This window comes from Crassostrea angulata, chromosome 5 (assembly GCF_025612915.1).
Source record: "Crassostrea angulata isolate pt1a10 chromosome 5, ASM2561291v2, whole genome shotgun sequence".
Lineage (NCBI taxonomy): Eukaryota > Metazoa > Mollusca > Bivalvia > Ostreida > Ostreidae > Magallana > Magallana angulata.
This window is the reverse complement of record NC_069115.1, coordinates 5979591-6005611: the sequence shown is the minus strand read 5'-3', so window position 1 is coordinate 6005611 and position 26021 is coordinate 5979591. Positions and strand designations below refer to the sequence as shown.

Genomic DNA, 26021 nt, shown 5'->3' with positions numbered 1-26021 from the left:
TATATTGTTAAATAAATGTGAGATGAACATTATTGCTTCCTAAACACTGCACGAAAAGTCGCGTTTAATTTCACCTTAAATGCAATTTAAACGTTACGATTATTTAAAATTTAAGTATGTAGTATTACATATTGTGTGCCCGAAAACGTTTAAAAATAATTAGCATTTAATATGAGTTTACTGGATTCCGTAAAAGAACAAATTTAATAATGTCAGAAAAATTGTAAACTTACTCATACATACAGATTTAAGTGTTCCGTAAACTAACATTATACCTCTTGTATATAAAACGTATAATTTTCATTAAAGATGCTAAAAAAATTAAGTTTAATGGATATATTAAATTTGTTTGGTTAATAAAATTTAATGTTGAATTTTAATTCATTATTTGTTCTCGTTTAATTTACATTTTACATTATAAAACTGTCAAAAATTAAATTATATACGGATATCTTAAACTTCCTAAAACATTCAAATAAACATTTTATCGACTTACATTATACCTCTTGTTTATGCGACGATAATATTTTGATTAAACCTGCCAATATAAACTGGAATTGTATATATTTTAAGTCATTATTATTTTCGTTTAATTAAATAATTATACCACCGCATACATCTTTATATAACTTCAAACATCAAGTTGTTTTTTTTAAAATTGTTTTTGCTATCATTTTTGAAAATTAAATCACACACAAGTCCACTTAAGATTCGATTTTATTGCATGTTAAAGTCTCAAAGATGTAAAAAAAAAAAATACATGTATTCTTACAGAGCAAAACATTTCAAAGTTTTAAGCATAAAAGTCACAATTTAGAAAATTACAATATATACGTCATGATCAGATACATATGGAATGGATGCCATTACAATTTCTGATATAGTTCTTAAAAATTACTTAGGTAAAATGTCCAAATTTGGAATTGTGAAATGCACATTTGACTTAAGCAAATGCAGGCTAATACACATTAAATGGAAATAATGGAATCTATATGGACTAGTAGGAAATAAAAACACAACTGAAACAGAGCCATAAAAATTGCTGCATGGTCTGCAAATAAATTCTATTTTAACTTGCGTATATTCATATACAACATAAATTACAAGACAAAGTCAGTTTTTCTATATAATGCATGTGGATAAAGAAAAGTTGACAATACTGAAGTAATCAATTTTTTTTGCTTATTTACTTTATTAACACACAAATTCTCTTTCCTAGTACATGTATTTTGAAAAAAGCATGTTTTCATAGAAACATACATACTACATACATACTCTATAGTTCATAACTGCAAATAGATAAGAGTTTCCATGAAAACCACTTCAGAGAAGATATATATTAACAATCATATTATATGAATAGCGTTGAAAACCCCTATATATTTATATATATGATGCATACAAATACCAAATTATACTAAATTGAATGAACAAATTGTTCAATAATAGGATGTAAATGTGCATCTCTAATCTCTAATTTTAAACACTTCATGTGATTTTAAAAAAAATTCCTTAGGTTTTACATTATAATATTGAAAATTTATTATACAGAAAAGAAAAATACATATTCTAATGACCAGACTATTCAGTTAACATTTTGGAACATATATAAAGTAATTTTAATTTACACAAACTTCCAATGCAAACAATACCGTATTTGATTATCAAAATTTGGCGAAATGGTAAATTTAAATCATGGAAATTCAATAAAATACTTCTAGTCTATCCTAATAAGGTCTGGAATAAGATCAAGCATATGCATGTACAAAATTTAAAAAAGTTTTGACACTATAAAAATTCAACTCAATCTTACTTATCATAAAAAGAAAACAGTTTCCCCAATATTTTACTCAGAAATGTCTTATCAAGTCTTGTTTATTTCTTGCACCTGTAAGAAACTGACAGGGAAGCCTCACTCGCCCACAAGCAAGAGCAAAAGGATCGGTCCGAGACACCACCTTTCTCTTACTTGGGTATCAAGATCTGCAACTTACTGCCAGCAAAGCCCTTTCAAAATACTTGTTCATTGTCTCCTGCTTAAAATTCACTTGCAATAAAAATTCTTCTAGTCTATCCTATTAAGGTCTGAAATAAGACCTGGCATATGCATGTACAGAATGTAAAATATAGTTATGACACTATAAATATTCAACTCAATCTTACTTATCATAAAAAGAAAACAGTTTCCCCAATATTTTGCTCAGAAATGTCTTATCAAGTCTTGTTTATTTCTTGCATCTGTAAGAAACTGACAGGGAAGCCTCACTCGCCCACAAGCAAGAGCAAAAGGATCGGTCAGAGACACCACCTTTCTCTTACTTGGGTATCAAGATCTGCAACTTATTGCCAACAGAGCTCCCTTTAAAAATAAATAACTTCCTATTGTCTTCAGTTCTATTATGCTATAAAGATGTATGCACTAATTACTGGAAATAAACTTAAACATATTTGTAAATAAATTGAGATAAAAAAAGTATGACTTGGTTACATGCCAATATGACAAAAATTGAAAATCATAATGGCCAAATTTAATCTGTAATTGATCAGCATAAAAAAAATTCAACAATAAAAAAATACACAATGAATATTCTTTAATATAACAGTATGAGTTGAACAAGTAATATCAGATCCTGTATTTAAAAAAATACCCAGCATATTTTTAGGTTCATCATACTACAACAATACATCAAGCTTTTTTGCAATGATTTTACAGTCATATCACATATTGAGCTTTGCAGTTCTCAAGAAGTGTTAAACAACTCTTTATACATGGATAATAAACCTACATCAAAATATGAACCTCTTGCGAGAAACAAAAATTGCCCATGGGACGGAGTTAACAATTTTATACAATCAACAATGTATATGTCACAATGCTTGCATATCAGTAAAACCATATAATAACTTTCAGCTCAGGTGAGCTAATTATACATGACAGTAGCAACTCTTTTAAAAATCTCAAATGGCCCATTTCTGTTCATTTGATATATTTTCTGGTTTGTCTCTAGATGATTCTTTGTTGGTCCTTATACGTCTTATACTTTGCCTTTTTGAACATTTGGATTTCAGAGCAGAACTTTTGGTGTCCAATTAAACATTCGTCAGAGCACCACTTTAGAGATGTGATTTCATATATTGTGTCATCTTCCCAATCATTTTCATATTCTGATGACATCATCAAGTACTCGACAAGAAATACAGGTTCTACTTGTTTCTTTTTCTCCTCATCCCAGGAGGTCTTTTGTTTAAATACAGCCTGACAGCCTGTCTATAGTATAACTTCCATTTTCTACAACATATATACACACATAAATACACGTGTTTATACACACATATTGTCTTTAAAAAGCCAACATTGTAAAATGTTCAGGCTTTTCTTTTAAACTCCTCAGACAATTTATTTAAGCATTAAATCATTGTTTTTTGAAAGAGGAGTAACAGGCGTTTGTGCATCATGAAAATTTGTCTGCACACACCATTGCAGTTATGAGACTTTATATTTCAAAAAACAAGAGATATTTGTGAAACACAATTGTCCCCTTCTTCCTTGGAGATACAAAGAAATGAACGAAAAAACAAAAAATAATTGGGAATTTCCCATATCCAAGTCAAAAATTGCTCAATTAGACTCTAAATCAAACTTGACCAAAATATTATTATGATGAATCTGTGTGTCAAATTTCATATCAATAGGAGCAACCTCTGCGTTAAAGGAAATTGTTGGTGGACCGGCCGATCTACAACAGCAATGTAGTATTCCCTCCCTTGTCTGAAGGGGGCATAATAACAAGTATTTACATTTCTGTTAATTCTTGCCTTATCTGCAAATGCGATTTATACATCAAAACTCCTTATTAATATCAAAAGGTAAGTTAAATCATGGAACAGTCACTGTATATAATACAGCATAAATTAGAACTTCAATACAAGTTCATGATTTTGGCAGTTGTAAACGGGGACATTTGAACATATGTATGGTCTAGACTCTCAAAACATGCAGTGCATATAATTGGGCATACCCTTGTTTCCTTTGATACAGATCCATTCCTTTCTTGAAAGAATCGACTCTCTCCTTCCTTTATCTTGCATAGACAGGAAATATCTGTTTATTGCATCTAAAATATAACATTGCAACAAAAATTATATTATTATTTCTAAAGTTTTATTTAAATACAAAAGTGCGGGATCTGACAAACACAGGGTTCGACACTATCTGTTTTATCCATTAGTCCAGCCGGACTAGTGCCTGTTCATTTTAACTAGTCCGCAGGCAATTTTATGTGCCCGTCAGAAATAAATAAGAAAGCATTACCGTATTTGCCTTATATATAGTATGGAGTTTTTAAATAGCATTTGTAAGAAAGGGGTGCATAATATACACTATAATGTTTTTCTTACAGGTGTTGCACATGTTTAGTTGTATTGTGCTATGCAGCAATGAGCTGCGTATTCACTATCTCTGTGTACTAGGTGTATGCCGCCATTACAGATGTTATAAATAGATCTATGCAAATTAGATCCAGGCTATGAGCTACCTTGTTCTTTTCATTGTCTAAGTTCTTTAAAAATCTGTTTAAAATAATAAGCAATATATCACAAATTATTTAACGTAAAACAATTCATTTAAATTAAACAACTCGCAGGAGATTCGTTTCACCTTTATTTTTTTAAAACACATAAGCGTCCCTTTCGAAGCTGTTGTTGTGAACACGTGCGCTTGTAACCTATTAATTTTCTCGGACATTACCTTACGGCAAAGAAATAATCAAGTCACCCATAATATCCTGCAATACCTCTTTTGTTTTCGCTCGGTAACTCTATAATCACTGCGATGTATCATATGCTAGATAATAAAAATACAGTCAGGGTTTTCCATTAAAATGTCGACAATCACACTTTGTTAATTTACACATTTTTTAAGCAAAACTTTTTATTAGTTTGACCGGACAGACTAGACAGAAATTTTATTCATCCGTATGAAAATCTATTAGTCTGTGACTAACGGACTAAGGTTAGTGTCGAACCCTGCAAACAAAATTTTTTATTGGTGTGGTCTAAGTTATTAATTCTTTAAAAAGTTTTACTTCAATATTTGGTTTCCATCATCAGATTTCATTTTTCACTACAATCCTAGGGTAATTCCATGGGAGTATCCATCATGCACAGCAATCTGAAAGTATGCATTTACAAAATATCATACCAAGGCCATACAATTATATAGTTGCTGATATTGAGATAACTCCTCTCAATACGCTCCACATGTACATTACAGTATAAGCCTGTATAATACAATTAACAAAAATTTTAGATGTGTACAAATGATTGAATATATATTAATATACAAGCCAGTCACAACATTTATGCTTATCAAATATATGTATGTTATGTCTCAGCAATATTACATTCAAACATGCCAAAAAAAAAAAATCAGTAAGGTATACAGAACATCATGAGTTTTAGGTGTGGAAATCAGGTGTACAACAAAAATGAAAGGCTTTATCACCCAATTCTTTTATTTATTTTAGCCAAAGGCCAAAGCTTTATAAAATGTTGTGTTCAGATGAAGCCTACTGTTTTAATTCCTGTTTTTTGTCAGAGAATATACCACACAATCCACTAGTTCTTAGCCCCCCCCCCACCCCCAAACAAGATTCCAGCAAAACCTAATTCAAAAAACATTTAAACAAAAAGCTACAATAGATTAGTCATTGAAAAAAAAATCTGCAGCTTCAATTCAGTTATGAATTTTTTCAGGGCTGGGACGATACTTTACTTAGCAGATTTGGTACAAATCACGATACATGAGATGCGATATGATACATATCACGATACATTGCAACTTAATGAAAACATGAATAAGGGCTTAAAATTAATTGAATCTGTCTATGTATTACCACATGTCCAAAGTGATTTCATTATATTTAAAATGAACGTTGAACAATTTACAAATTACTTTCGTTTTGTATTCACTACTTTTCATAAACAAGTAATCCGAAAGTTTTCCACACTCCAGATTTAGCTTCGATTTGACAACTTTACGAGGTTTTCTGCCATTTTTGTACTTTCATATAATAGGCGCACAGACTTAAAATAGCTGATATATGAAGCTCGGATATTTTTGGAAAATAAAAAAAAAGTTCGCTACGGTATCGCTGTATTAATGGTAAATGTATCAATCCAAATATCGTCAAGGTATATACTGTGATGCACTGGTGTATTGTCCCATCCCTATATTTTATTGACATCAAATATACTTACATGTACTTCGCTGGGAACACATATTTTAACTTTCTTATTTCCTTTCTTTTGCGATGGATTACTTTCAGAGAGTATTTAGCGATGATTTCCTTCTGCCCCTCCAAGATTTTTTCCTGCTGAAACTCAATCTTTCTCAACTTGAAAAGAGGCCACGATGCTGGTCCTATTCATCAAAATAGTGAAAATAAATCAAAATACAGGCATTGAAGAGTTATTCTAGTCCTCAAAGGGGAATCAAGTCAAGTCATACCCAAACCGACTCGTATACCCAAGCCGACTCTTAATCAATAGGTCACAGATTGTGACTATAATGGGTAGCAATTCTTGGTTAATAGCTACACTCTGTCCCGAGTTTTTTCTTCTTTCACTTTTTCTTGATATTCTGATAATCATAAATACCTATGTGCTCAAATTATGTTCATCCTCAAAATAGATATGAAATATCTTCAGATTATCTGTTTTGAAACACCCCTTTGGCTTTTGCCCCTTCAGATCTCAAAATACAACTCAAAATAGTCTATGGGGATTTTTCATTGCACCAGCCATGAAATAGCCTGGATAACGTTGAAAAATTGTGCAAGGTATATATTCCAAGTGATTTCCAGATGGTGAAAAGATGTAGACATTTCCTATTATAAATTTCCGTAAGAAATTTATTTACCTTCCTGTGAACTTTTATGAGTGAAAAATGAATGGAGATATCTTGGATATATTTTCCATTTCATCGATTTCAACTGTACTTCTAATTGAGTGTAGGTGTATTTTTATAAAAAATCATCAAAAAGTGATGGAAGCAATAACTTGGGACAAATTATAATCAACATTGATTAAATTTGAAACTTGTGTGTTTAATCATTGCTCCCCCCCCCCCTCTCCATTCTCGAGTTTTTTTTTATCATTTATTTTTAACTACATATGTTGATTTATGCTACATTTAAAAAACGCAATTAACGCAAAAGCTATGTAGAAATAAAATATATACCCCTGGTATAAAAAGCAAAGACTTTGCAATGTCAGCAGACACCATATTGTAAAATTTGACACCTCGCTAGGAAATCCTTAAATTATTTATACTTGTTTCTATCATATCGCTGGTTCTATGGTATCGCGGTATTTCTGTTTACTTATAGTAGCACGCGCTGAAATTGACATTTGACGTCAGAATATTTTTAGACATTGTAAACAGACACGTTAAACATTACTGAGGTATATAAACTCACAAAACATTAGTTTCTGGAAATATTTTCGTATCGATAGATTTTTTGACAAAATAATATAACTACCGCGATATCATAGGACGGGCTCATAACTGAAAAAGTACTGACCGGCTGGAAATGATGGTCTCTTTAATTTCATAAGGTGTCAAATGGTAAAAAAATAACTTGTGAATGTGTGTGGGGGGGGGGGGGGGGAGGGGGTGAATATGGGGGTTGGGGGTCCCGTCCCCAAGCATCTGTGAGTACAAATACTTATAACGGTAGATAATATATGGTAATTTGATAATATGACATACCCGACAATATTTATTTAAATGAATATCAATATTAAAAAGTTATGACTGTGGGCATAATCATGTTATTTTAAGTTATTTTTCACTCGGACTATCCGACTATTTGATTACAAATCAGTTTGGTTACGAGTTGACTGTAATTCTTACAAGGGAAATAATCATGTTCACAAGGGGAAGTAACTATAAAATTACAAGAGCATGTGTTAATGGGACGCTTGTTTATCGATACCGTAATCACCACCATACCTATTAAACAACTGGTACACCCGCGAACCTTTCTCCAAGGTGCTGCTACATGTAAGAACAGAAGTTGAGGCAAAGGACTGACCATGTGTGACGTTGTGGGACTGTTTCGCCATCTTGTTTCTCACGAGCGCTCTACCTGCTTGACATGGTGGTGACTTTTTCTTCCCTTTCGGCACTTGACAATGGATGTATTCCTAAAGATTTCGTCGATGTACGAATCTGATGATTCATCAGTCCAAGAGCACTAAATTCTGATAGATCTACTTCGCTACTTCTCTCGAATCCGACATGTTATCTCAAACGCAGCTTGGCGGGTTCAGAATTCTCTCGATTTTTGATTGGCTTAATTTGATTCGCATGCGCGTAGAGGTTAAACAAACTCTCTCTCTCTCTCTCTCTCTCTCTCTCTCTCTCTCTCTCATCCTGAATCTTTTTTACTTGCTTTGTGAGTTGTTTATTTTTTTACTACAAATCAAATATTTCTTTGAAGTGATTAATTTAGTGGGGTTTTTTTTCGTCCCAAACCCCTTCCACGTACATGTAAGTTCAGAGCTGCAGCATATAATAATATTGGATGCTTTATAATATTTTGTCTGTTTGTATTAGTGTATAAACAATGTTTTATTCTAAATGAAAGATGTATTAATGGCACATTAATTATCACGTATATTTAATGCAAATCAAACTTAGTTAAACTTCAAGTATAAGCAAATTTACATATAAAGATCAAACTAAAATTATCATAGTTATATATTTTTTCTATTAAACTTTATTATTCTTTTTTTGTATATTGTATCTAATCTACTTATACGTGTCTGAAAAAAATAATCATTAGGATGTTTTGTGTTTACCGTCTCGAACCCCTCCCATGATTAAATCAGAACATAATATCAGATACTTTGATACATATAGACGATTTTGTGTATTTGCTATAATGAGTACGTAAACAACATTTTATTTTGTATAAAATAACATATTTTAAAATGACAAATTAATTATCATATATATTTCCTGAATACCAGAAACATTAATAAACTTTATGTATAAATGTATTTACGTATGAATGTCAATTTTCTTAAACGAAACGTATAATTTTTTCTATTAAACTACATTATTCTTGTTGTATATCGCATTAAATCTAATTATACTTTATAATAAAATCCAATCAAGTAAATGACATTATATTTTGCATATAATATAACGTTATACACAAATTATATTAAAAACAAGAAATATAATTTGGTAAACGAATCTATAAAATTATATTAAACGCGACTTTTCGTGCAGTGAAACATATAACAAAATATTTTTCAGTAAAGTGCTATGGAAGAAAGACTTTAGAGCCCTTTTGGCCCCTAAAAATAAAAAAATAGGTCTTTTGATATTAAACATATTTAGTTCAACAGGTGTTTAGAAATTTTTTGCCATTTTTGAGCTATCAGGGATATGACGTTTTAGGGGCCGACCCCTGATCTCCTTATTGGGGCCAGATAACGAGATTTTTATGATTGAATATTGTTTAAAACATCATTCTAAGCATCTTTTATTCTATATTGCTTTTCAAAATAGTTGTCCTTTTTGAGATATATTCGATCAAAGTTTTGGACTTTTGGCCCCTTAAAACCCTTAATTACGTAACGCATAATAAATTTTTTATAATGTATAGTTTTATAAGTGAAAGATGAACATTTTTGCTTCTTAAACATATTACAAAATATTTCTCAGTAAAGTGCTATGGAAGAAAGACTTTAGAGCCCTTTTGGCCCCTAAATTAAAGGGCCAGCCCCTTTTTCTTGGTATCATACGAAAGTTCCTTTGATATTAAACATATTTTGTTCAACAAGTGTTTAGAAAATCTTTGCCGTTTTAGAGCTATCTGGGATAGGACATTTTAGGGGCTGATCCCTAACCTCCTTATTGGGGCCAGATAACGAGATTTTTATGATTGAATATTGTTTAAAACATCATTCTAAGCATCTTTTATTCTATGTTGCTTTTCAAAATATTTGTCCTTTTTGAGATATATTGGATCAAAGTTTTGGACTTTTGGCCCCTTAAAACCCCTAATTACGTAACGCATTATAAAATTTTTATAATGTTTAGTTTTATAAGTGAAAGATGAACATTTTTGTTCTTAAACATATTACAAAATATTTCTCAGTAAAGTGCTATGGAAGAAAGACTTTAGAGCCCTTTTGGCCCCTAAATTAAAGGGCCAGCCCCTTTTTCTTGGTATCATACGAAAGTTCCTTTGATATTAAACATATTTTGTTCAACAAGTGTTTAGAAAATCTTTGCCGTTTTTGAGCTATCTGGGATAGGACATTTTAGGGGCTGATCCCTAACCTCCTTATTGGGGCCAGATAACGAGATTTTTATGATTGAATATTGTTTAAAACATCATTCTAAGCATCTTTTATTCTATGTTGCTTTTCAAAATATTTGTCCTTTTTGAGATATATTGGATCAAAGTTTTGGACTTTTGGCCCCTTAAAACCCCTAATTACGTAACGCATTATAAAATTTTTATAATGTTTAGTTTTATAAGTGAAAGATGAACATTTTTGCTTCTTAAACATATTACAAAATATTTCTCAGTAAAGTGCTATGGAAGAAAGACTTTAGAGCCCTTTTGGCCCCTAAATTAAAGGGCCAGCCCCTTTTTCTTGGTATCATACGAAAGTTCCTTTGATATTAAACATTTTTTGTTCTACAAGTGTTTAGAAAATCTTTGCCGTTTTAGAGCTATCTGGGATATCCTTATTGGGGCCAGATAACGAGATTTTTATGATTGAATATTGTTTAAAACATCATTCTAAGCATCTTTTATTCTATGTTGCTTTTCAAAATATTTGTCCTTTTTGAGATATATTCGATCAAAGTTTTGGACTTTTGGCCCCTTAAAACCCTTAATTACGTAACGCATTATTAGCTCACCTGAGCCAAAGGCTCAAGTGAGCTTTTCTGATCACAATTTGTCCGTTGTCTGTCGTCGTTGTCGTCGTTGTCGTCGTCGTTGTAAACTTTTCACATTTTCATCTTCTTCTCAAGAACCACTGGGCAGATTTCAACCAAATTTGGCACAAAGCACCACTAGGTGAAGGGGATTCAAGTTTGTTCAAATGAAGGGCCACGCCCTTTTTAAAGGGGAGATAATTGAGAATTATTGAAAATTTGTTGGTATTTTTCAAAAATCTTCTTCTCAAAAACTATTAGGCCGGTAAAGCTTAAACTTGTGTGGAGGCATCATCAGGTAGTGTAGATTCAAGTTTGTTCAAATCATGGTCCCCGGGGGTAGGGTGGGGCCACAATTGGGGGATCAAGTTTTACATAGGAATATATAGAGAAAATCTTTAAAAATTTTCTTCTCAAAAACTATCAGGCCAGAAAGATTCAAATTAAAATGGGAGCATCCTCATGTAGTGTAAATTCAAGTTTGTTCAAATCATGGTCCACGGGGGTAGGGTGGGGCCACAATTGGGGGATCAAGTTTTACATAGGAATATATAGAGAAAATCTTTAACAATCTTCTTCTCAAAAACTATTTGGCCAGAAAAGCTCAAATTAATATGGAAGCATCCTCAGGAAGTGTTGATTCAAGTTTGTTCAAATCATGGTCCCCGGGGGTAGGGTGGAGCCACAATTGGGGGATCAAGTTTTACATAGGAATATATAGAGAAAATCTTTAAAAATCTTCTTCTCAAAAACTATTAGGCCAGGAAAGCTCAAATTTAAGTTGAAGCATCCTCATGTAATGTAGATTCAAGGTTGTTCAAATCATGGTCCCCAGGGGTAGGGTAGGGCCACAATTGGGAGATCAAGTTTTACATAGGAATATATAGATAAAAATCTTTAAAAATTTTCTTCTCAAAAACTATTTGGCCAGAAAAGCTCACCTTTAAGTGGAGACATCATCAGGTAGTGTAGATTCAAGTTTGTTCAAATCATGGTCCCCGGGGTAGAGTGGGCCACAATTGGGGGATTAAGTTTTACATAGGAATATATAGAGAAAATCTTTAAAAATCTTCTTCTCAAAAACTATTTGGCCAGAAAAGCTCAAATTAAAATGGAAGCATCCTCAGGAAGTGTTGATTCAAGTTTGTTCAAATCATGGTCCCCGGGGGTAGGGTGGGGCCACAATTGGGGGATCAAGTTTTATATAGGAATATATAGAGAAAATCTTTTATAAGATTTCTTTTAAAAACTATTAGGCCAGAAAAGCTCAAATTAAAATGGAAGCATCCTCAGGAAGTGTTGATTCAAGTTTGTTCAAATCATGGTCCCCGGGGGTAGGGTAGGGCCACAATTGGGGGATCAAGTTTTACATAGGAATATATAGAGAAAATCTTAAAAAATTCTCTTCTCAAAAACTATTAGGCCAGGAAAACTCAAATTAAAATTGAAGCATCCTCAGGAAGTGTTGATTCAAGTTTGTTCAAATCATGGTCCCCAGGGGTAGGGTGAGGCCACAATTGGGGGATCAAGTTTTACATTCCTTAAAAATATTCTGGGAAAGTTTTCGGTCCAAAACTCAGTACTTAGTGTGAAAGCACAGGTTATGAGATTAAAGGTAGAAACCATGATTCCCTAGAGAATAGTGGGGCCACGAAATGGGGAGGGGGGGGGGTTTATAGGAATAGAGAAAAATCTTCTTACAGGTACAACAACAAAAGGGGCTTTACTAAAAAATAAGAGGTGGATAAAAATTGGCAGATTTTCAAATTTTTTTTAGCAAGATCTACTGTACTCAGTTGTCAAGATATTTTGATACTGTAATGCTAATTTGATCAGAATTAAGGCAATTGTTGCTCAGGTGAGCGATGTGGCCCCTGGGCCTCTTGTAAAATTTTTATAATGTTTAGTTTTATAAGTGAAAGATGAACATTTTTGCTTCTTAAACATATTACAAAATATTTCTCAGTAAAGTGCTATGGAAGAAAGATTTTAGAGCCCTTTTGGCCCCTAAATTAAAGGGCCAGCCCCTTTTTCTTTGCATCATACGAAAGTTCCTTTGATATTAAACATATTTTGTTCTACAAGTGTTTAGAAAATCTTTGCCGTTTTAGAGCTATCATGGATAGGACATTTTAGGGGCTGACCCCTAATCTCCTTATTGGGGCCAGATAACTAGTTTTTTATGATTGAATATTGTTTAAAACATCATTCTAAGCATCTTTTATTCTATGTTGCTTTTCAAAATAGTTGTCCTTTTTGAGATATATTCGATCAAAGTTTTGGACTTTTGGCCCCTTAAAACCCCTAATTACGTAACGCATTATAAAATTTTTATAATGTATAGTTTTATTAGTGAAAGATGAACATTTTTGCTTCTTAAACATATTACAAAATATTTCTCAGTAAAGTGCTATGGAAGAAAGACTTTAGAGCCCTTTTGGCCCCTAAATTGAAGGGCCAGCCCCTTTTTCTTTGCATCATACGAAAGTTCCTTTGATATTAAACATTTTTTGTTCTACAAGTGTTTAGAAAATCTTTGCCGTTTTAGAGCTATCATGGATAGGACATTTTAGGGGCTGACCCCTAATCTCCTTATTGGGGCCATATAACTAGTTTTTTATGATTGAATATTGTTTAAAACATCATTCTAAGCATCTTTTATTCTATGTTGCTTTTCAAAATATTTGTCCTTTTTGAGATATATTGGATCAAAGTTTTGGACTTTTGGCCCCTTAAAACCCCTAATTACGTAACGCATTATAAAATTTTTATAATGTTTAGTTTTATAAGTGAAAGATGAACATTTTTGCTTCTTAAACATATTACAAAATATTTCTCAGTAAAGTGCTATGGAAGAAAGACTTTAGAGCCCTTTTGGCCCCTAAATTAAAGGGCCAGCCCTTTTTTCTTGGTATCATACGAAAGTCCCTTTGATATTAAACGTTTTTTGTTCTACAAGTGTTTAGAAAATCTTTGCCGTTTTAGAGCTATCATGGATAGGACATTTTAGGGGCTGACCCCTAATCTCCTTATTGGGGCCAGATAACTAGTTTTTTATGATTGAATATTGTTTAAAACATCATTCTAAGCATCTTTTATTCTATGTTGCTTTTCAAAATATTTGTCCTTTTTGAGATATATTCGATCAAAGTTTTGGACTTTTGGCCCCTTAAAACCCTCAATTACGTAACGCATTATAAAATTTTTATAATGTATAGTTTTATTAGTGAAAGATGAACATTTTTGCTTCTTAAACATATTACAAAATATCTCTCAGTAAAGTGCTATGGAAGAAAGACTTTAGAGCCCTTTTGGCCCCTAAATTGAAGGGCCAGCCCCTTTTTCTTTGCATCATACGAAAGTTCCTTTGATATTAAACATATTTTGTTCAACAAGTGTTTAGAAAATCTTTGCCGTTTTAGAGCTATCATGGATAGGACATTTTAGGGGCTGACCCCTAATCTCCTTATTGGGGCCAGATAACTAGTTTTTTATGATTGAATATTGTTTAAAACATCATTCTAAGCATCTTTTATTCTATGTTGCTTTTCAAAATATTTGTCCTTTTTGAGATATATTGGATCAAAGTTTTGGACTTTTGGCCCCTTAAAACCCCTAATTACGTAACGCATTATAAAATTTTTATAATGTTTAGTTTTATAAGTGAAAGATGAACATTTTTGCTTCTTAAACATATTACAAAATATTTCTCAGTAAAGTGCTATGGAAGAAAGACTTTAGAGCCCTTTTGGCCCCTAAATTAAAGGGCCAGCCCTTTTTTCTTGGTATCATACGAAAGTCCCTTTGATATTAAACATTTTTTGTTCTACAAGTGTTTAGAAAATCTTTGCCGTTTTAGAGCTATCATGGATAGGACATTTTAGGGGCTGACCCCTAATCTCCTTATTGGGGCCAGATAACTAGTTTTTTATGATTGAATATTGTTTAAAACATCATTCTAAGCATCTTTTATTCTATGTTGCTTTTCAAAATATTTGTCCTTTTTGAGATATATTCGATCAAAGTTTTGGACTTTTGGCCCCTTAAAACCCTTAATTACGTAACGCATTATAAAATTTTTATAATGTATAGTTTTATTAGTGAAAGATGAACATTTTTGCTTCTTAAACATATTACAAAATATCTCTCAGTAAAGTGCTATGGAAGAAAGACTTTAGAGCCCTTTTGGCCCCTAAATTGAAGGGCCAGCCCCTTTTTCTTTGCATCATACGAAAGTTCCTTTGATATTAAACATATTTTGTTCAACAAGTGTTTAGAAAATCTTTGCCGTTTTAGAGCTATCATGGATAGGACATTTTAGGGGCTGACCCCTAATCTCCTTATTGGGGCCAGATAACGAAAATTTTATGATTGAATATTGTTTAAAACATCATTCTAAGCATCTTTTATTCTATGTTGCTTTTCAAAATATTTGTCCTTTTTGAGATATATTGGATCAAAGTTTTGGACTTTTGGCCCCTTAAAACCCCTAATTACGTAACGCATTATAAAATTTTTATAATGTTTAGTTTTATAAGTGAAAGATGAACATTTTTGCTTCTTAAACATATTACAAAATATTTCTCAGTAAAGTGCTATGGAAGAAAGACTTTAGAGCCCTTTTGGCCCCTAATTTGAGGGACCAGCCCCTTTTTCTTGTTATCAAACGAAAGCTCTTGTAAATATAAATTTTATTTGCTCTATATATAATGTTAAAATATTTTTAGGAAAGGAGATAAAGAACGAAAACCATTAAAAATTACGTCGTTTTTTCAAACTCGATTTTCGGGTCCAGGCAAGCTTCGAGGCCTTTGAAGTCAGACAACCATAAATGCCTTTAAACACATCTACAATCTTTTGTGTACAATCCCTGAAAATTTTAATTCAAAATCTTTTTTCGTTTAGGAGGAGATAGCCAGACAAAATGACCCTCTAAAAATCACTAAAACGTCAATATCTCCCGAACGGAAATGATGTCATCAAAATAAAAAATTATATATAAGGTTTTTATCAATATCTACAAGATCTGAAATTTTCACGGAAATCGGTGAAGTCGTTTTCAAGAAATCGCTTGTACAAAAATGCGTAAGAAAAAAAAAAAAAAATAAAAGGGAAAAAGAAACAAAGCAATAACAATTGTTGGAAACGGAAGACCTTAATAAGAATAAGAAACTAGATTCGATCTCGTTGCGAGCAACGAGTGGGTCTTTCGTCCAATTTTTGAAAAGATGAGATTAAACTTATCAATTGAAAGATAAAATCATAGATCTAAGCGAAAAAAAGAGAAAAATATTTTGCGGCACTCGAGGCTTGAACCCGGGTCGCCTGGGCCATGTCCACGACTATAACGACTGAGTTACTCGGACTCCGCTTCAGAACTTTGACGCTTAATTTCTCGAGAATGCCTTAATCGATTTTGAAACTAATTACATATTCTTAATCAGTAAAAGGGTCACTATAAGGTGTAAAAATTTCAAAGAAAAATATTAAAAAATAAAAAAGTCAAAAAATTCAATTTTTGAAATTTCCTTCCGGTGACGACCGGAAGTGACGGCGGACATTCTTTATACCGAGGTGCACCAGAAAAACGGTAGATCTATCATCTCTGAAAATTTCAGTTCTCTATCTTTACTCGTTTTTGAGAAACCCGACCAACAAAATTGACTTTTTAAAGTCGTAAACGGACGATAACTTCTGACCGGAAGTGTTTTTTCAAAAATGAAAAACATGTATCAGCTTTAGATAAAAACACGTTTATATTGAAAATTTGAGCGAAGTCGACCCAGCCATCTCCGTGAAATCGTCTGCACAAAATCGGTAAGAAAAAAAAAGAATAATAATAATAACTAGAGCAAAGCTCGTTGCAAAGCAACGAGTGGGTCTTCCGTTAATGTAGGAAGTAAAGCTGGAAGTTCCTGTAAGAAGCAGAGCTCTTAAACCAATAACAAGAGTAACGATAATAAAAAAATGAAAAAAATCGAATTATTCCTGGTACGACTTAACAAAATCCGAATGATTTTAAGTACGAATTAACAAAATCCTTTCTGATTTCAAGAACGACTTAACAAAAAAATCCGAATGTGTTCAAGTACGACTTAACAATTATTTTTGGTACGAGTTAATTTTTCTTTGAACATAACGCTATTTTCTTAACCAAAAACGTGGAATCAAAATTTCCGGAAAACTAAATTTTTAAATCCCAATATTATTGTAATGCATCGTCCGATTTTAAAACGGATTTCAGTTTAAAATTAAGCATAAAAAAGCTTCTTTGTTGCTTTATGATTAATTATTGGTGAGAAAAGAGTTATTATTAAAAGACTTAATAGCCCTTCTGGCCCCTTATTTGAGGGGTCAGCCCCTTTTTCTTGATATCAAATAAAAGGTCTCGCTAATTTAAACATATTTTGTTCTACAAGTGTTCACAAACTGTAAAACGTTATCGAGATATCTAAACAACTGTGTTTTAGGAGCTGACCCTTTAACCCCTTATTGGGGCCACTAACAACAACATTTTTGGTATCATTTTGTTAAGAACATAATTTTGAACAACTTTTATTCTACATTGCTTTTCAAAATATTTATGCTTTTTCAGATATTAATGATCAAATTTTTCAACTTCTGGCCCCTTGAAACCCCTAATTACGTAACATATGACTTAGGTATGATACTGTATAGATAAACAGCTGTACAATGAGCATTTTTGCTTCTATAAATAATAACAAAATATTTTTCAGTAAAGAGTTATTATAAAAAGATTTTAGAGCCCCCTTGGCCCATGATATGAGGGGCCAGCCCCTTTTTCTTGATATCAAATTAAAGTTCTTGCAAATATAAACATATTTTGTTCAACAAGTGTTTAGGAATTTCTAACCTTTCTCAAGATATCTGTATAAATGTGTTTTAGGGGCCGACCCTTAAACTCCTTACCGGGGCCACCAACAACAAAATTTTAGTTTTTGTATTGTTGAGAACATTATTTTAAACAATTTTTGTTCTACAGTGCTATTCAAAATATTTCTCCTTTTTCTGATATTAATGATCAAATTTTTCAACTTCTGGCCCCTTGAAACCCCTAATTACGCAACATATGACTATGGTATTGTACTGAATAGATAAACAGCTATACAGTGAACATTTTTGCTTCTATAATTAATAACAAAATATTGTTCAGTAAGGAGTTATTGTAAGAAGACTTTAGAGCCATCTTGGCCCCTAATTTGAGGGGCCAGCCCCTTTTTCTTGATATCAAATTAAAGGTCTTGCAAAATTAAACAACTTTTGCATTACATGTTTTCACAAAATATTTATACATCAAAAGATATTACAGAAAATGTGCGAAAATTTCGTGAAAAAATTTGGTGCTAATTTTCAGGTTCAGGCGAGCTTCGAGGCCTTGAGCAATTTTCATAATTGAAAGCATGGGGGTACATCTACAGACATTCATCTACAATCCCTGAAAATTTCAGGCTTCTATCTTGATTAGTTTTGGAGGAGATGCGTGGAGAAAATGACCCTTAAAAATTTACAAAATCGTCAATATCTGAAACCGGTAGTGACGTCATCATTTGAAAATTTGACTATATGTAGCACCGAACATGCTTTATCAGTCCTGAAAATTTTGTGCATATCGGTTGTAGACTTTTTGAGAAATAGTGCTCCAAAAAAGTCAGAAAAAGTAAAAAAAGAATATTAAAGAAAAAGAAACCGTAGAATAACAAGAGGGTCTTCCGTTGGAAACGGAAGACCCTAAAAAAAGAAACCGTAGAAAAACAAAAGGGTCTCGTTGCGAGCAACGAGTAGGTCTTCCGTCCGATTTTTAGAATATGGGATGACCTTACTCTTGATCTTCGTCAACGAAACGTATCTGGAAAAGGAGGCGGGATCTATGAGTATTTGGTGAACAACTGTCTATCCCTTTGATGTCCCTTATTTCAGGGATCAGCTCCTTTTCATTTATTTTAGTGTAAAGGTATTTTTGTGTACCACTAATAAGTGTTTAGAAATTGGTTACCGTTTTTGAGATAAATCGTTTTGATATCCGGCCCTAAAACTCCTTTTAGGATCCAGATAACAAACAATATATGGTTGTACATTGTTAAGCTCAATATTTTGAGCATCTTTTGTTCAATATTGCTTTCCAAAGTTCTCCTTCCATTTGAGATATTGAGCATTAAAGTTTTGGACCTCTGGCCCCTTAAAATCCCTAATTACGTAACATAAGAGTAAATGATTGCCATGTATAGGTAAATAACCTTAGAATGAACATAATTGCTTCTATAACGCATCACAAAATATTTCACGGTAAAAAGTTATCATTAAAAGACTTTAGAGCCCCCTCAGCCCCTTATTTGAAGGGCCAGCCCCTTTTTCTTGATCTCAAATGAAAGCCCTTGTCAATTCAAACACATTTTGTTCAAAAAGTGTTTACAAATTGTGTACGGTTCTCGAGATATCTGGAAAGGGTCGTTTTAGGGGCTGACCCTGTAACTCCTTTTAGGGACCATACAACAAGGAAATTATGGTTTCAGATTGTTGAGCTCAATATTTTGAGCATCTTTTGTTCAATATTGCTTTTACAAATGTTTCTTCATTTTTAGATATTGAGCATCAAAGGAGTAAATGATTGCAATGTATAGGTAAATAACGTTAGCATAAACATAATTGCTTCAATAACGCATCATAAAATATTTCACGCGCAAGGGTGTTAAGGAAGCATATGGAATCTGAGTTACATGTAATTCCGTGAAATCACAAATCTTAATTATTATGTACATATTCAAATATCTAAGCAACTAAACGTAGATCAAAAACAAATAAAAAATACTGAAGACAATTTTTTTCCAGAAATTAGTTTGTATTACGTAGATTTACACATTGATGACGTCATGACTAAAAGTTGAATGTCGTGTGAATTTGATCGGAAAGCATTGTAAACATATTCAAAATATAACTAATCTAAGAACTCTAATAAAGTATTGTGGTGTGATTAATTGAGAATTGAACATAAGAATACTGGGGGAGATGTTAGTTTAACAATCATACGCTAAAAGGTATGTGAATTTGCTTTTATTTCTCGGCCAGGCTTTCCTCTGTCGTTGTTTACAATATAAAAATCCGACTAGAACAACACTACCCCGTATATATTGAACTTGAAATTTTATACGTATCGTTAGTTTGATCAATGCTTAAATTGAAAAGTGCTGCTAGAATCCCGTGTTGTGTGTTGTTTTGATGCAATTTGCCGTTTTCCGTGCAAACTTTATAAAAGTTGGGAAGGTTTTACGAGAACCGGATAAATAACTTTTTAATAAGGAAAAACATAGGATTCTAGCAGCGGTTTTGATTAAACTGAGATGTTTTGCTTTTACTTGGTATGTTAATCTTTTTTTTGAAACCGCGGGGTAGTGTTGTTCTATCTCATTTTATGTTAAGGAATATACGTAAGCTATTTATAGTTGTCACGTGATAATGCACCAATGTGGCAGTTATGTACTACCCGATTTTATTGCACTGACATCTATTTTAAAGGATAATACTAAGTTTTTGATCTTATTCAAAATAATTATTTAATTTCACGATTTTGAATATAACAGTCAAAATAAGACGCTAAATTGCCCATATGCTTCCTTAACACCTCCGCGCGGTTTAAATTTATCATTAAAAGACTTAAGAGCCCCCTCAGCCCCTTATTTGAAGGGCCAGCCCCTTTGTCTTGATCTCAAATGAAAGCTCTTGATTTAATTAAGTTTTTTTTGTTCTATATATTTTAACAAAATGCTTTCAACAAAAGAGATATTCAAAGAAAACAAAGAAAAATCACGACGCCTTTTTTATCTTAATTTTCAAGCTCAGGCGAGCTTCGGTGCTCTTTGAGATAAAGATGATTAATGACCATTAGACACTATTTCAGTCTTTTGTTTATCAGCCCTGAAAAGTTCAACATCATATCTTAAATGGTAAAAGAGGAGTTCTCCGTACAAAATACCCCTATAAAAACTGACAAATCCACGATATCTCAAGACAAGAAGTGACGTCATCAACAAAAAAATTTTCCAACAAGGTTCAGATCGATACCTATCAGATCTGAAATTTTAACGTAAATCGGTGGAGCCGTTTCCGAGAAATCGCATGCACAAAATCAGTAAGAAAAAAAAATAATAATAATAGGGAAAAAGAAACCTAAGAAAAACAATAAGGTCTTCCGTTGAAAACGGAAGACCTTAACTAGACACGATCTCGTTGCGAGTAACGAGGAGGTCTTCCCTCTGATCTTTAGAAAGGAAGTATGATATCATCGATTTTGATTTTCGACAACAAAACATTCTATGAAAAAAAGGAGTGAAGAACTCATGCTTTATTGTATCACTGTTTGTAAGTTCTCTGGCATTGCTTTTTTAAATATTTGCATTTCTTCCAAATAAGATAGAAAGACTAAACTTGTTTACTTCTGGTCCCAAAAAACCGAAGTTAGGTAACGCAAGAGAAAATCATTATATTGTTAGGATATATAAACGTATTATACCTAATCTAGCTTTAATAACCTTTCACAAAATGTTTCTCATTAAAGAGCTATAGATAAAAGATTTTAGAGCTCTTTGATCCCCTAATTTAAGGGGCCAGCCCCTTTTTCTTGGAATCAAATGAAAGGACATTTAATTTTGAACACATTTTGTCAACAAGTGTTTAGAAATTCGTTACCGTTCTGGAGATATATGAGGAAGAAGGTTTTAGGGGCCGATCCCATATCTCCTTTTAGGGGCCGTTTAACGAAAATTTGAAGATTGCATTTTGTTAAGAACATCAATTGAAACAACTTTTCTTCTGTACTGTATTACAAAATATTTTTCCTTTCTGAGATATGGGTGACCAAAATTTGGACTTTTGGCCCCTAAAAACCCTTAATTACGCAACACATGATAAGATCATTACATTACTTGGATTCATAACTGTAAAAAAAAAACATAGTTGCTTCTATAACCATTCACAAAATATTTATCAGTAAAGGGCTACAGATTAAAGACTTTAGAGCCCGTTGGTCCCCTAATTTGAGGGGCCAGCCCCTTTTTCTTAATATCAAATGAAAGGACATTTAATTCTAAACCAATTTTGTTCACTAAGTGTTTAGAATTCGTTACCGTTCTGGAGATATATGAGAATAAGTTTTTAGGGGCCGATCCCTTATCTCCTTTTAGGAGCCGTTTGACAAAATTTTGAAGGTTGCATTTTGTTAAGAACATTAATTTGAACAACTTTTCTTCGGTATTGCATTACAAAATATTTTTCCTTTCTGAGATATGGATGATCGAAATTTTGGAATTTTGGCCCCTAAAAACCCTTAATTACGTAATACATGACAAAAGCATTACATTACTTAGATACATAACTGTGAGATAAACATATTTGCTTCTATAACCTTTCACAAAATATCTCTCAGTAAAGGGCTACAGATTAAAGACTTTAGACCCCTTTGGACCCCTTATTTGAGGGACCAGCCCCTTTTTCTTCATTTCAAACAAAAGGTCCTGTAAATAGAAACTTTTTTTACTTTACATATCTTAACAAAATATTTTCAGAAAAGAGATAATTGAAGAAAACCGGAAAAAATTACGACTTTTTTTCCATCTCAATTTTCGGGTCCAGGCGACGGCGCCGTTCATGTCAGATCAAAATGAAAATAAAATTGCAAATCTACCATCTTTTGTCTACTATCCCTGAAAGTTTCAACTCGATATCTCTTATAGTTTAGGAGAACGTAGAGGGACAAGCGACCCCTCTGAAAACCGCTAAAACGTCAAATTCTCAAAAACGGAAGTGACGTCATCAATAAAATCAAAAACCTATAAGGTTAAGATTATTATCTATCAGATCTAAAAGTTTCATAGAAATCGGTTGAGCCGTTTCTGAGAAATCGCGTGCACAAAATTTGTAAGAAAAAAAAGAAAAATAACTAGACACGATCTCGTTGCGAGCAACGAGGAGGTCTTCCGTACGATTATTATAAGGAAATGTGATGTCATTGACTTTGATTTTCGACAACAAAACATGATATGAAAAAAGGAGCGGAGTACTAAATTTTTTTTTTGTATCTCTTTTTATAAGTTCTCTGACATTGCTTTTTTAAATACTTGCACTCTTCCAATTAAGATAGAAAAGATGAGAAAATCATTATGTTGTTAGGATATATTAACGTATTATACCTAATATAGCTTTAATAACCTTTAACAAAATGGCTCTGAGTAAAAGGATATAGGTATAATACTTTAGAGCCCTTTGGTTCCCTAATTTAAGAGGCCAGCCCCTTTTTCTTGATATCATATGAAAGGTCATCTAATTCTAAACACATTTTGTTCAACAAGTGTTTAGAAATTCGTTACCGTTCTAGAGATATATGAGAAAGAAGGTTTTAGGGGCCGATCCCTTATCCCTTTATAGGGGTCGTTTGACGAAATTTTGAAGGTTGCATTTCGTTAAGAACATTATTTTGAACAACTTTTCTTCTATACTGCATTTCAAAAAAAATTCCTTTCTGAGATATGGGTGATCAAATTTTGGGACTTTTGGCCCCTAAAAACCCCTAATTACGTTACACATGATAAAATCCTTACATTTCTTGGATACATTACTGTAAGGTAAACATATTTGCTTCTAAAACATTTCACAAAATATCTCTCAGTAAAGAGCTACAGATAAAAGACTTTAGAGCCCTTTGGTCTCCTTATTCAAGGGGCCAGCCCCTTTTTCTTGATATCATTTGAAAGGTTATCTAATTCTAAACAAATTTTGTTCAACAAGTGTTTAGAAATTCGTTAATGTTCTGGAGATATATGAGAAAGAAGGTTTTAGGGGCCGATCCCTTATCCTCTTATAGGAACCGTTTGACGATATTTTGAAAGTTGCATTTCGTTAAGAACATTATTTTGAACAACTTTTCTTCTATACTGCATTTCAAAATATTTTTCCTTTCTGAGATATGGGTGATCAAATTTTCGAACTTTTGGCCCCTAAAAACCCCTAATTACATAACACATGATAAAATCCTTACATTACTTAGATACATAACTGTAAGATAAACACATATTTGCTTATATAACATTTAACAGAATATCCCTGAGTAAAAGGATATATGTTAAAGACTTTAGAGCCCTTTGGACCCCTTATTTAAGGGGTCAGCCCCTTTTTCTTGATATCATATGAAAGGTCATCTAATTCTATACACATTTTGTTCAATAAGTGTTTAAAAATTCGTTATCGTTCCGGAGATATATGAGAAAGAAGGTTTTAAGGGCCGATCCCTTATCCTCTTATAGGGGCCGTTTGACGAAATTTTGAAGGTTGCTCTCGTTAAGAACATCATTTTGAACAACTTTTCTTCGGTATTGCATTACAAAATATTTTTCCTTTCTGAGATATGGGTGTTTAAAATTTTATACTTTTGGCCCCTAACACCCCCTAATTACGTTATACATGACAAAATCTTTACATTGCTTGGATACATAACTGTGAGATAAACATATTTGCTGCTATAACATTTAACAAAATATCTCTCAGTAAAGAGCTACAGATTAAAGACTTTAGAGCCCTTTGGACCCCTTATTTGAGAGACCAGCCCCTTTTTCTTGATTTCAAAGAAAAGGTCATGTAAATAGAAACGTTTTTTACTTTATATGTCTTAACAAAATATTTTTCAGAAAAGAGATAAACAAAGAAAACCAGAAAAAATAACGACGTTTTTTAAATCTCAATTTTTGAGTCCAGGCGAGCTTCAGCGCCTTTTGAGTCAGACAAAAATGAATACCTAAAGACACATCTACAATCTTTCGACTACAATCCCTGAAAGTTTGAACTCAATATCTTCAATCGTTAAGGAGAAGATCTCTGGACAAGCCGACCCTCTGAAAATCGCTAAAACGTCAATATATCAAAAACGGAAATGACGTCATCAAAATAAAAAATTATGTATAAAGTTTAGATCAGTATCTATCATATCTGAAAGTTTGATGAAAATCGGTTGAGTCATTTTTGAGAAATCGCGTGCACAAAATTTGTTGGAAAAAAAAGAAAAATAGCGAAGAAAAAGAAACAGAACGAAAACAATAAGGTCTTCCGTTGGAAACGGAAGACCTTAATAATAGGGAAAAAGAAATGAACGAAAACAATAAGGTCTTCCGTTGGAAACGGAAGACCTTAATAACTAGATACGATCTCGTTACGAGTAACGAGAAGGTCTTCCGCTCAATTCTTTAAACGATACCATTAAAATATCAATGAAATTTCGGAATTTCCACTCAACCCCTCGCTTTCAGATAATTGATACGATTGTCAATATCCTTTCAAATGCTTAACAAAGAGTTTTGCTTTTTCAGCTACAGCAAATTAAAGATTTAAGATTTTAGTCCCCTAAAATCTCTAATTACGTTATCAATGGGCTTGGCAATGAGTTTTACAAACTGATATTGTTGCAAATACAATTCATTTAGACTCTAAACCCTCATGAATGTTAAAGGCTAAAAATGAAAATGTCTGATATGTTATAGACTCTGTATGGTCAGAAATTATATATCACTCGCTAAAAGAGGTATTTCGATACATTGATCAAGTAAAATAGTGTTTCTGCCTAATCAGATTCCATCTATACACATGTTGTAATCATTTTCTCATTACTTAATGCAATTAGATTACATAATTATTTAGATTTCTTTCATAAAAAAACAATAGCATACTTAAATCAGTGTTTGTCTCTGAAATTAAACACCCCTTACCCCCTGAGAAACAGACCCATTTTGCAAGTAGGTAAAAGTGTACAAATACATGTACATGTTTATTTAATATGTGCCGCCCCTCTCTCTCCCTCTGTCTGTCTGTCTGTCTGTCTGTCTGTCTCTCTCTCTCTTTCTCTCTCTCTCTTTCTAACAACTTTACTGAAAAACGTTTATATGATTATATTCTTTACTTCAAATATTAAAACTAAAACATTTATTTTTTTCTGATTTTGATGATTGACATTGCGTGAAGATTTTATATATAAAAATAAATTGACTTCATCAAATCT

At 32.5% G+C, this 26021-nt stretch overlaps 1 long non-coding RNA gene across 1 annotated transcript; it reads right to left on the bottom strand.

Moving 5' to 3' along the window:
• Window positions 1–2880: 2880 nt before the first annotated feature.
• LOC128185845 (uncharacterized) lies at window positions 2881–6251 on the bottom strand. Its single transcript, XR_008243847.1, has 4 exons — window positions 5954–6251; window positions 5085–5170; window positions 4020–4115; window positions 2881–3289 (listed from the first exon to the last, which is right to left on the bottom strand). It is a non-coding gene; the product is annotated as an uncharacterized LOC128185845 (long non-coding RNA).
• Between the last annotated feature and the right edge of the window lie 19770 nt (window positions 6252–26021).